Source organism: Scylla paramamosain, chromosome 4 (assembly GCF_035594125.1).
Source record: "Scylla paramamosain isolate STU-SP2022 chromosome 4, ASM3559412v1, whole genome shotgun sequence".
Taxonomy (NCBI): Eukaryota; Metazoa; Arthropoda; class Malacostraca; order Decapoda; family Portunidae; genus Scylla; species Scylla paramamosain.
Window position 1 is genome coordinate 21,559,015 of NC_087154.1, and position 11,646 is coordinate 21,570,660.

The window sequence follows — 11,646 nt, forward strand, 5'->3', positions numbered from 1 at the left end:
TCTCTATTAAGTATAATAGTCTTTTTCCTATTTGCTACTGTTGTGAGTGTGGGGCTATGAAGTTCACATTGATCTGGTACACGATATAAGCCTTCTATTGATGCTATCTGAGGTTGAAATCCTGGGCATATGACTGATACATTTGTCTTGTTTGGAAAATATATGTAGTGAGATTCCTGGATAGTTTCATGACGTGGTGTGGGAGTTTCTTCCTTAAAATGACAATTACGTACAATGGATATATTTTTCACCAAGGATGCGGCACATGAGTGACTCAATGCTTCATTGAAAGTAAAATAAGTAGCTGAGCAAATGTACAGGCCTACGTTAGTTTTCTTACAGTTCAATAGATCATCATTTACTATTACACTTTCTTTCAAACCATTTATGGATAGGATGTAATTTGTTGGATATGTTATATCAGTATCAATTGTTACAATGGAACTATTAAATTTCATTGGGAAAGGAATCAGATTACACATGTGATATCTCAATTCTGATGAAAATGATATGTCAGTGAGTACCCCAGTATCATTTATAAATGAATTAAGTATGGGATAATATAGAGCAATATTGTTTGAATCAAAGAAAGGTTGAAAATTCCACTCATATTTTGCTTGTTGAGTTATGTTTAGAAGTTGTGATATTGAAAATAATGTGTATGTAACATGTCCAGCATTAGCCATAACTAAGTCTTGAATTTACTGCTCCTTTTCAGCATTTAATTACTTTTTCTTAATATGCAACTGATCTAAGACCATGAAAATTTCCAGGGATTCCTTCACATTAGAGTTCTCTATACTTAAGCTTTCCATGTTATTAATCATCTCATCTATGGTAAGTTGTATATTTCATGTTTCTTCTTTTAAGACATCGATTCTGGACACTGAGTTTTGTAGATTATTTACATTTGAGCGAAGTTCTGCATACAAACCAATGTTTGCTACTCCAAGACCTACTAACGATCCGATCGCTATTGCGATACCTACTCTTCTTTTGCTTTTGCCATGTAGGAAGTTATTTTCTATTTTGGTGATCTTCGTCTGCATAGCTAATTTCTTCTCTAATCCCACATTGGATATCTCACAAATTATCAATTTGTCTTTTACCATCTGTATACCGTTACTGATATGTCTGATATTTTCTCTTACAACATTTATATTGTCAAATTTCAATAGTACTCTTACTGAGTGGTTCACAATGATCATGTCGCCGATTTTCCTTACTAAAGCTTCGGGCCTCACATTATCCCAGGCTGTTGCTAGAACTACTATAGCTGAGAACATGCATGCCACTTGTTTCATCTTTACCTATAAAAAGAATAACAATCTATGTTCAACTCATTCAATATATCTTCAACATACTCATAAAATTCAGTTTCTAATGAGAGTTCATTGGTGCAAATTAATGGCAAAACTTGTTTTCTATGACTTCTTAATTTCTTCCTGTAATCACGGCTTTCTTCGTCTGTTGCGTGGTGACTTGTTTCTGTCTGTGCTCTATCTCTTCCTGTTTCTACATTATTTGTGTCTGTCTTGTCTGTTTCTGTGCTATTTGTTTCATCACTATCTATGACTGCATATTCACCAAATTCATTCATGTAGCTCATCTGCATGGCTTACACTGATATCACCGGTTTCCAAATATCGTATTGTGAATTTATTTCCACTATCTGGTGCAATGACTTTATACGGACCCTTGAACTTGGGCGAAAGTTTGTTGCTATTTCCTACTGGCGTGTGTAGTTTGACCATGACTGGCTGTATTTTTATGTCTCGTGCCCTTTTATGTTGTTGTTTTGTTAAGTCTTGTAAGTACTGTTTCATGTGATCTCTGACACGTTGGTAAATTTTCTTGAATTTATTGATTCTAGTTAGTATGAAATCATCATAGTTATAGGACATGACGCGGTTCTGACTCGAGAAGTGAGTACGGTAAATTCTTATCCTCTCCAAAAAGAATATAATGTGGCGTTTCACCTGTGGCTGAATTGATTTGTGTGTTCAAAGCACATGTGACGTGCGGGATCCATGTGTCCCACGTAATGCTGTGTGGATTTATTAATGTACGTAGACAAGTGATGACTTTTCTATTAAGTCTTTCCACAACTCCGTTACTTTCCGGTTTGTAGGCGTGTACATTTATTTTCTTTATGTTGAAAATGCGACATATTACTGCTAGAATAGCGTTATTAAATTCAGGACTATTGTCAGTGATGATAGTTTTTGGGGTTATGTATGGACAAATTACTTTTTCAAATATAGTTGTAGCGATTGTCTCTGCTTTCTTGTTCTGTATTGGCTGTAAAATGGAAAATCTGGAGAAATAATCGATGATTACTAGTAAATATTTAAATCCATTTTCAGATAGGGGCAACTCCAAGGTATCAAGATGAATTCTATCCCACGGTTTCTCAGGAATTGGGTAACTCAACATTGGTGCTGATGTGCGTGTGTGTCCTTTTGTTTCTGCGCAAACGTTACAATTATCTATATAATTGTAGATTTATTTTCTCATGTCTGTCCAATAGTATTTCAGTCGTGCTTGTCTATAAGCCTTTTCTTTTTCTGGGTGAGAACTAGTTGCACAATCATGAATGAAGTGTAAGACATTTAGTACTAACTCTTTGGCTTTAACTAACTGTTTCACTTTTCCACGTGATACTCCTTTGCATGTTATTTCGGTATTGCGGTATAGCAATCCATAATGTAATAGGAATTCCGATAGTTTATATTTCTTTGGTAGTGTCTGTGTTTCTCTGTCTGTATTACCTTCAAGGTGCTCTATTATTTGCTTCAAAGTGTTATCTTTTCTCTGTTCTGAGTATACAAGTTCATTGTCTAAGGTGGTTAGTTCTTGGATACTACATACTACACTGTTTACTTCTCCGTGTGAGACTGTTTCGTGATAGAGCATCGGCTGCTGTATTTTTCTTTCCTGGTATGTATTCAAAGTTTATTTCATAATTCTGCAGTGCCACAAACCAATGTGCTAAGCGTCCTCTTAAATTCTTGTGTTTAAACAGATTCTGAATTGCGGTGTGGTCTGTCCACACTCTAATCTTGTAACCCAGTATGATATCTCTGAAGTGTTCTAGACAATAAATCACTGCTAAAGTCTCGCGTTCTGTGATGCTATAATTATTTTCTGCAGCTGTGCAAAGTCTGGAAGCATATGCAATTGGTGTGGATTACCATTTCTTTCCTGTGTTAGTATTTCTCCTAACCCTATGTCAGAGGCATCTGTACACAAGATGAACTCTTTTGTGTAATCTGGAAAAATCAATAGTGGCGAACTTATGAGCTTTTCTTTCAGTGTTTCAAATGCTTTGGTTTGGGAAAGACCCAAGAGAATGTAGTATTATTTTTCAGGAGTGAACTCATTGTTTGTGCTATGTCACCGTAGTTCTTGATGAAATTTCTATAATATCGTGTCATCCCTAAGAAACTTCTTACTTTTTCAACTGAGGTTGTTTGAGGAAATTGTTTTACGACGTCTACCTTTGACTGTACTGTCCTCAGACCTTGACTGTCTATTTGATGACCCAAGTAAGTTACTTTCTCCTGTAGAAAGCGACATTTTTCCAACTTGATCTTTAATTCTGTTGATACGAGTCTGGTGAAGACTTGGTTTAGCTTATGAAAGTGTTCTTTTGTTTGTGAAACTATTAAAATGTCATCAAGGAAAACACTAGCAATCTTCCCAATCAAACCTTGTAGGACATTGTTCATTAATCTCATGTAAGTAAGTGGGCTGTTCGATAAGCCGAAAGGCATTCTACTAAACTGATAGTGACCTGTTGGTGTAGAAAATGCTGTCAATGGACGTAAAGCTTCATCGAGCTCAATTTGCCAAAATGCAGATTTTATGTCAGTTGTGCTAAATAACTTATTTGAAATGCCTAGACTTCGAAGAACATCTGAAATGACTGGAAGTGGAAGTCTGTCTGGAATGGTTTTCCTGTTGAGGTCCCTGTAATCAATCACTGGTCTCATGGTGCCGTCCGGTTTGGGCACAATTTTATTAGTGGAAAATTCCACTCACTGTCACTAGGTTCTATGACATCTTGTGACAACATATCTTCAATCAATTTATCAACAATGGCAAGTTTAGAATGCGGCAGTCTATATGCGGGAATGTAAACAGGCTGTGTTCTTGGCCTGAGTTTGATTTTATGCTGCAATAGAGTTGTTTTACCCAAGGCTTCTCCTGGCAAAGCAACAGCTGCTTTATGCAGGTGTAGTAGGTGTACGAGTTCTTGTAGCGAAAACACTTGTGCTATTTGTTTATCTTTATCAGAGCTAAGGTCTTGATTATTGATTATTTCTACAGCTTTACTGACTTGGAAACGTCCTAATTCTGGAAAGGAACTCTGTTCCTTTCTTAATAAGTACGTCTGTATGAAGCGTGTTGATAACAAATACTTCAGATTTACCCCTGTTTGTATAGTAAAGACCATTTTCCAAATTTATTCCACGAACGCGCGACGACTCACTTAAGGCAATCGCTGTCACATGGTCACTTATTCCTTTTAGACTAACCTTAACCTTGCAAATCGACTGAGCCTGCAAGAGTGTGCACTTTGTTACAGAACCTGAAACAATTTTCAAGGCTTCGGTTGGTGCATGTTGTTTGTTCTTTTGGGTTGTCAATGGGGAATTTGTCTTTCCATGATGATCCGTAGGAATGCGATTCTCGTCAAGTACTGGTGATGAATTGTTTAAGTACCGCTCTGCCACGTTATTATCTGAGGGAACTGTTTATTTCAGTCTTAGGATGCTAACTAACTGGTGCCACGACATCTTGGCTGCGGGTGTTAACGAATGGTAGAAACTTGTAAGATTTTTTAATTCCTTCTTTCGCAGGGAAGATAGTTATGTCTATCTCGCATTGTGTCATATTCAATGAGTAAGTTTCCTGGGAACGCTTGCTGTTCTACCACAACAACTGTTAATTCAAACATGTAATAGTGCCCAAAAGTTACAGATATCTGTGTTTCTCCTACAGGTGTAAGTTTGTTTCCGGTGACTCCCTGAATGTTGAATGTGGTTGGCTCAATAATGACCAAACCAGGTTTCGATTTTCTTAGAAAATCTAGACTGATTAAGTTAATACATGCTCATGTGTTTAGAAACATGTGACTGGGTTCATCGAACACTCGGGCGGCTTTGAACGGATCTCCGGAGTTGTCATTTATATAAATAACTTCCTTTACTTCCTGGCTTTTATCCAAGTTAGGGTGCGATGACTGTGCTTTGGATTCTTTTATTTCCTGGTTTTTATTTAAATTGTGGCGAGTTGACCGTGTGTTGGCTTCAGATGAAGTGACTACGTTGTAACGTTTTTCTCTTTTTGGTCATTGTGAAAATCCTGACTTCTAGCACGACAGTCTGCTGTCCTGTGCCCAATTCTGTGATGATAAGAACACCAAGGAGGATTTCTACATACTGATTCTTTGTGACCTTTATACTGACAGTTGGAACAGGTGATATTAGCGTAGCAGTCCCTTGCAGAGTGTCCAAATTTGTGGCAATTGTAACATTCAATTGTTTGTCTTTGTCTAGAAGGACTCCTACCATTATAGGGTGTTGACATTTTGGTTCTAGATTGTGATCGTCCTTGCCTTTGTGTGGTTGGTGTGCGTGAGTCTGAGCTAGCAGCTAACACATATGTACTGCAAGTAGGATCTATTTCTGCATAGCCTTTGAGTAGGCAATCTACCTCACCTAACTGTATGTTTGGTTTGATGTCTTTATAGAGTCTTTCCTGTACTACACCCTTGTTTGATTTGACAATTTGTGCTAGCATCATAACGAGAGCCATGTTTTTCAAGGAAATTTGTTTGGGTTCATTTTTCACAGACCAATCTGAGTTTTCAAAGATTGCTTCGATGTCTCTTGCTTGTGTATCCAACCTTGAAATGAATGCTGTTTGTGTCTCATTTTGTTCTGGAGCTATTTTCAGAAACTTGACCATGGCGCGTATTGGATCTCTGTCGCTTTTTGTTGTGAAGTGCTTTTTAAAAGCTTTGATGTACTCATCAAATGTTTTGATGTTGTCTAAATGTGAATATACTATGACGTGACGAGCTGTGCCCTTAACAGCGTCAATGTGTTCTTTGAAACATTCTATTTTTAAGTTATCCTCAACAATACCTTTGTTTTTGATCAAAGTTTCTATTCTTTTGACATACTGATTTAAATCAATAGTATCAGGTTCTCCACTGAATTTGGGGATATCAGCAACAGTGGTGATGATTGAATGTTTTACTACGTTAGCGTTTGTCATGGTGGAGTTTCTACTTTCACGTAAAGCTCGTAAACTGCGAGTAAAGATAGGACTAGTTCGACTTGAAACTTGACTAGGTAGTGGCATACATGTGTACAATTTACATACCTTGTCCTATGATGATTAGTGCGTGTGATAATGTTGGGAGACGCTCTACAATAAGGCAGTTATACTCAATGTTTCTTCGTGCTCAGTCATTCCTCAGGCATACACAAACTGTTGGTGCACTGGGTATTAGATAAAATATTACATGAATATAATTACATTAATGAATGACAGGTTGAATACTGTTACCAAAGTATAGACAAGTGAGTAGCAATGTCTTCTTGAGCGGCGGCTGCTGGTGGCGGCGTGCTGTGGCTGATGGCTGTGTGCGGCGACTGCTGGGGCGGCGCTGATCCTGCTCTCGTCTCTGGCTGCGGTTTCCTCTTCTAAGTCTCTTCTTAGTATTTAGATATTGGTCTCGTTGTTTGGTGGTATTAATTGAGAGTTACTCTTGAGTTTGATCGTGTGAGTAGTGGCTCGGGAGTGTGATGAGGTGTGGCGCGGTGCGGCGCGGTGCGGGACTTGTGCACACTTGTGGGGTTGACCTTGACTCACTGTGTTGGCTGGGGAAGCGTTATTGCTGTTGTTTCCGTTGCTGCTGTTTGTTTCTAATGTTTGTAAACTCTTCTTACTCTTCGGAGGTTGTTTAGGCTTCAGAATCCCAATAAGCTGAACACCACTGTAGTGCCACCACTGTATGTTTGGCACCACTGTGTTGTCATGTATTTGTATGTACACTGTCTCTAGCCTCTGTGGCGACTATGTGTCGGTGGGCGTAGCTTGGTATCGGAGACGATGATTTTATTTCTCGATAATCATCACTCACAACTTCCTTGTGCAAGTGGGTTATCAAAGTTAGTCTGGCGTGTTGCAGTTTATTTAGAAAATATAAATTGTCTTTACAGCTCAACAACAGTGCACTTCTTAACTACTCAATCACACGACTAAGATTATAAGCAAAGTTATTAAGACTCTTGCGTCTTGATCAGAGTCTAAGTCTTTGAGTAACTCAAGTCAGAGCGACACGGGTTGTGCGTCTGTACTATCTTGGTGACTGGCTGCTACTGCTGCTAAAAGTGACTTGAGGATTGTCCGAGAGGTGTCGAGGCATACGTCATAGATTTCCATAGCCAATAATATCAAGCAAAATGAATGACGTTTTAATCTCCACCCAATGGGAGGTAAGCCTTTAACAAGCTGAATGGGCATAAAACAAACAGGCTGTTTATAGTTAAGCTTGGCTGTTATCAATTCAACGTCCTGTTCACCTCTTGCACAATTCTTCTAATACTAGCGTTAGATTCTCTAACGCGTCTCTAATTTCCTTCTAATTCTACTCTTATATCTATTCTTTTCTTCATGCAAAGTAGTGCCTATTACAGCTCTGGCGACTCCAAGTTAATCTCCAGTGTGTGAACTTACCAGAGGTGGATGAGGATTGCACTGCTGCACTGCACACACAGGTCTTCTGTATGGTGGGTGGGCAGTATTGCGAACATTACTGTGGTCTATGTGTGTGTGTGTGTGTGTGTGTGTGTGTGTGTGTGTGTTTTCTATGAAAGTCATATATCATAGAAATTCCTATTCATGTTTTTTTTTCTTTTTATTATTGTTATTATTATTATTATTATTATTATTATTATTATTATTTATTTATTTATTTTTTTTTTTAGTGGAGAAAATAAGTGAAAAAGAATCAGGGAAAATCGTGGTAATAATAAACAGGGGAATAAGTGATGATCGGCCTGACTGGTTTTTCTGCCTCTGTGTGCGAGATAAAAACTGTCGTGCCATTCTTAACTACAGTATTTCGCAGAGTTCTTACGATTAACCCAGTAACAAACTCATACTTTATGATAAGGAGAGAGAGAGAGAGAGAGAGAGAGAGAGAGAGAGAGAGAGAGAGAGAGAGAGAGAGAGAGAGAGAGAGAGAGAGAGAGAGAGAGAGAGAGAGATGATAAGGAGAGAGAGAGAGAGAGAGAGAGAGAGAGAGAGAGAGAGAGAGAGAGAGAGAGAGAGAGAGAGAGATGATAAGGAGAGAGAGATGATAAGGAGAGAGAGAGAGAGAGAGAGAGAGAGAGAGAGAGAGAGAGAGAGAGAGAGAGAGAGAGAGAGAGAGAGAGAGAGAGAGAGAGAGAGAGAGAGAGAGAGAAACAAGACGAAAACAACACCATTTAATATGAGAAGATACTAAATGTTTACTTATTCTTGCATGATATCTGTCGTACGGTCCCTCATTGACTACGCAGCCCCTATTTTAATACAGTTTAGTGCCACCCAGCTCCGTCCCCTGGAGCTTGTTCAGAATGAAGCCATGAAAATAATTTTGAGATGCCCAATGACTGCTCGGATTGAGGTCCTCAGAGCTGAACTGCAACTGCCGAGTATTATGTGTAGGATACAGGAAATTACTTGTCGTACTGTTGATCGGATGCTATGCACGGGCTCCGACTCTCTGAAGGGATCACTGACGCCCCCCCTGTATTATGATCCTGGGACTCCTACAACTCCATACCTCAGGAAGATCTTGGGAGTTCTTACAAGTGTAGGTATAGCCGAGGCCTGTATTAACGTTGTTATGTCACCGCTCCAACCCGTTTGGAACCCTCACTGTGTCAGTGTTGATAATCACTCACTGCATCAGTCCAAGAGAGACTGGCCCCCTCATGTGCTGCAAGACATGTTCATGACTAAATTGTCCAAATACCCCCACGTTCAGGCTATTCATGTTTATTGTGATGGCTCAGTCAATGGCAGCAGGTCCGAATGTAGGCTGTTCATCCGCGACTACATTTCTAGGCGACTCCCTGCACACATGTCCTCCACTAGGGCAGAACTGTATGCTGTTCTGGAGGCGCTCCATATTGTGGCGCCTCTCCGTAAGGATGTATTCTTCTTTGTTGACAGTCAGGCTGCACTGTATGCTCTCCAGTCTACCTCCCCCATGGACTGTGATCTAGTTAATAAATGTCTTGATCTCATCCACGCCCTGGAAGGTGCTGGTGCCACGGTTCACTTCACCTGGATATCCTCTCATGTGGGTATCCCGCATAATGAAGAGGCAGACCGCCTTGCTCAATGTGCCCTTCAGGAAGACACAGTGGACCCTGGCGTTGAGTACACTCTGGGCTATGTTAAGAGTAGCATTAAGGACTTTGTACATAGTAACATTAGTGATCAGTTGGAGCTTTGTTGCCATAGGGGCAGTGGCAGTAGTCTTCACTATGTACGTGTCTCCCAGAGCTGTGCTTACACCTATGAGAGACACACTACATCACATGACAGGGTGGCAGTGAGGCTCAGATTAGGCTATAAATACTTTTGGGAAGTCAGTGCTTCTGGTGTATGCTGTGTGTTGTGTGCTGCACCAAGGGGACACACTCTGCGTCATTATGTCCCGGAATGTCCTCTCATTGCTAAATTTAGGCTGCAAGGTCAACATGACTTGTATACCATCACTGACCATTTCTTAGACTCAGCCACTCTTAGAAATATCCTACGTTTGCTCCCAGACTGTAGGATATTTATGCAATAAGGTGTGCAATATCTGTATTTATTTATTTACTTATATTCTTGTAATGTACACTGTATTTTTATATTTTTGATACTCTACCCTTAAGTCTTTGCCCAGGGGGTGGGTGGCAAGGTCCTTCTCCATTGTTGTATTTCATTATTAATGCAACAGTAAATGAATGAATGAATCAATGAATCAGTCAATCTCTCTCTCTCTCTCTCTCTCTCTCTCTCTCTCTCTCTCTCTCTCGGACCTTTCTCAATATTTCTAGTAAGTAGGGTGATATGAGAGAGAGAGAGAGAGAGAGAGAGAGAGAGAGAGAGAGAGAGAGAGAGAGAGAGAGAGAGAGAGAGAGAGAGAGAGAGAGACGAATGTTTAGAACAGATAGTCTGAAAAAAAAAAAAAGCAGGAACTGTATTTCAAGGAAAACGAGTTGTGTTAGAAGGGCAACTTGCGTGTATGTGGCTACAAGAGCAAGAGTAATGAATAAATAGAAAGGGGTGGAAGTACAAGATGACAATGAAAAGATGACATGAAGAAAAGAAACACACAAGAAAGCTGATGAGAGAGAGAGAGAGAGAGAGAGAGAGAGAGAGAGAGAGAGAGAGAGAGAGAGAGAGAGAGAGAGAGAGAGAGAGAGAGAGAGAATAATAATAATAATAATAATAATAATAATAATAATAATAATAATAATAATAATACACAAAGATCTCAGAGGTGCCGTACTGTGGCATTTCTGGCGGAAAAAAACATATAGGAAGCACCCATTCCACCCGGCGAGTCACATTAGTTGCCAGACACCTCCTCCATAGCTCCTTAAATCACGATTGAGACCTCTATGCCGGGAGAGAATAAGTCGTCTCCCCAGCGATTTAGTTGCCACATGTCTCTAGAACATCTGAGAGGAAAATGAGAAGTCTGAATTTAAAACTCTAGGCGGGAAAAATCATACCTAAATAGATGATCACTGCCGCGAGCGACCTGCCGGTTCGCGCCTAAATAGATGATCACCGCTGTTTAGGGGTTAAAAACTCTATTTTATCCCACATATGGAGACCTTCAAGTTACAATACATCCCGCCGTTTAAGGGTTAATAACATTCAACATCATACAGATATGGATACTTCAAGTCGCACACACACACACACACACACACACACACACACACACACACACACAACCATTTTTAGGAGTGTTAAAAGTAGAAGGCCGGAAGTAATATTAAAGTTATACTTGGCGCTGGTCAGACCTCATCTAGACTACACTGTGCAGTTCTGGTCCCCACATTACAGGAAATATATAGGTCTATTAGAATCAGTAGAGAGGAGAATGACTAAAAGGATACATGGGACGAGGAGTATTCCTTACGAGGCGAGACTGAAGTTGTTAAATTTATATTCTTTAGAGAGACGTAGGTTAAGAGGGGACCTGATAGAAATCTTTAAGTGGTATAAGGGTTATAACAAGGAGGATGTAGGCAAAATTCTTAGGATCAGTAACCAGGGTAGAACAAGAAATAACGGGTTCAAGTTTGAAAAATTTAGATTTAGGAAGGAGATAGGAAAAAATTGGGTCTCAAATAGAGTGGTAGATGAGTGGAACGGACTCAGTAATCATGTTGTTAGTGCTAGGACACTAGAAAGCTTTAAAAGAAGATTAGACAGGTTTATGGATGGGGATGATAGGTGGAAATAGGTAGGTATATTACATACAGGGACTGCCACGTGTAAGCCTGGTCGCTTCTTGCAGCTTCCCTTATTTCTTATGTTCTTATGTAACCTGATAACGCCCCTAAAGAC

General features: G+C 39.6%; 1 protein-coding gene and 1 long non-coding RNA gene across 2 annotated transcripts in view; one reads left to right on the forward strand and one right to left on the reverse strand.

Annotated features, from left to right (window-relative positions):
- Positions 1 to 7,726, reverse strand: part of LOC135099844 (uncharacterized) — a 35,285-nt gene extending 27,559 nt beyond the window's left edge. The window contains exons 1-2 of the mRNA XM_064002446.1: positions 6,583 to 7,726; positions 6,397 to 6,504 (exon numbers count right to left, since the gene is read on the reverse strand). The gene's annotated coding sequence lies outside the window, so the exon portion shown is untranslated. The remainder of the gene's footprint in view (positions 1 to 6,396; positions 6,505 to 6,582) is intronic.
- The window catches only part of LOC135099849 (uncharacterized), an 85,879-nt gene that overhangs the window by 45,462 nt on the left and 28,771 nt on the right, over positions 1 to 11,646 (forward strand). The gene's annotated exons all lie outside the window — the stretch shown is intronic.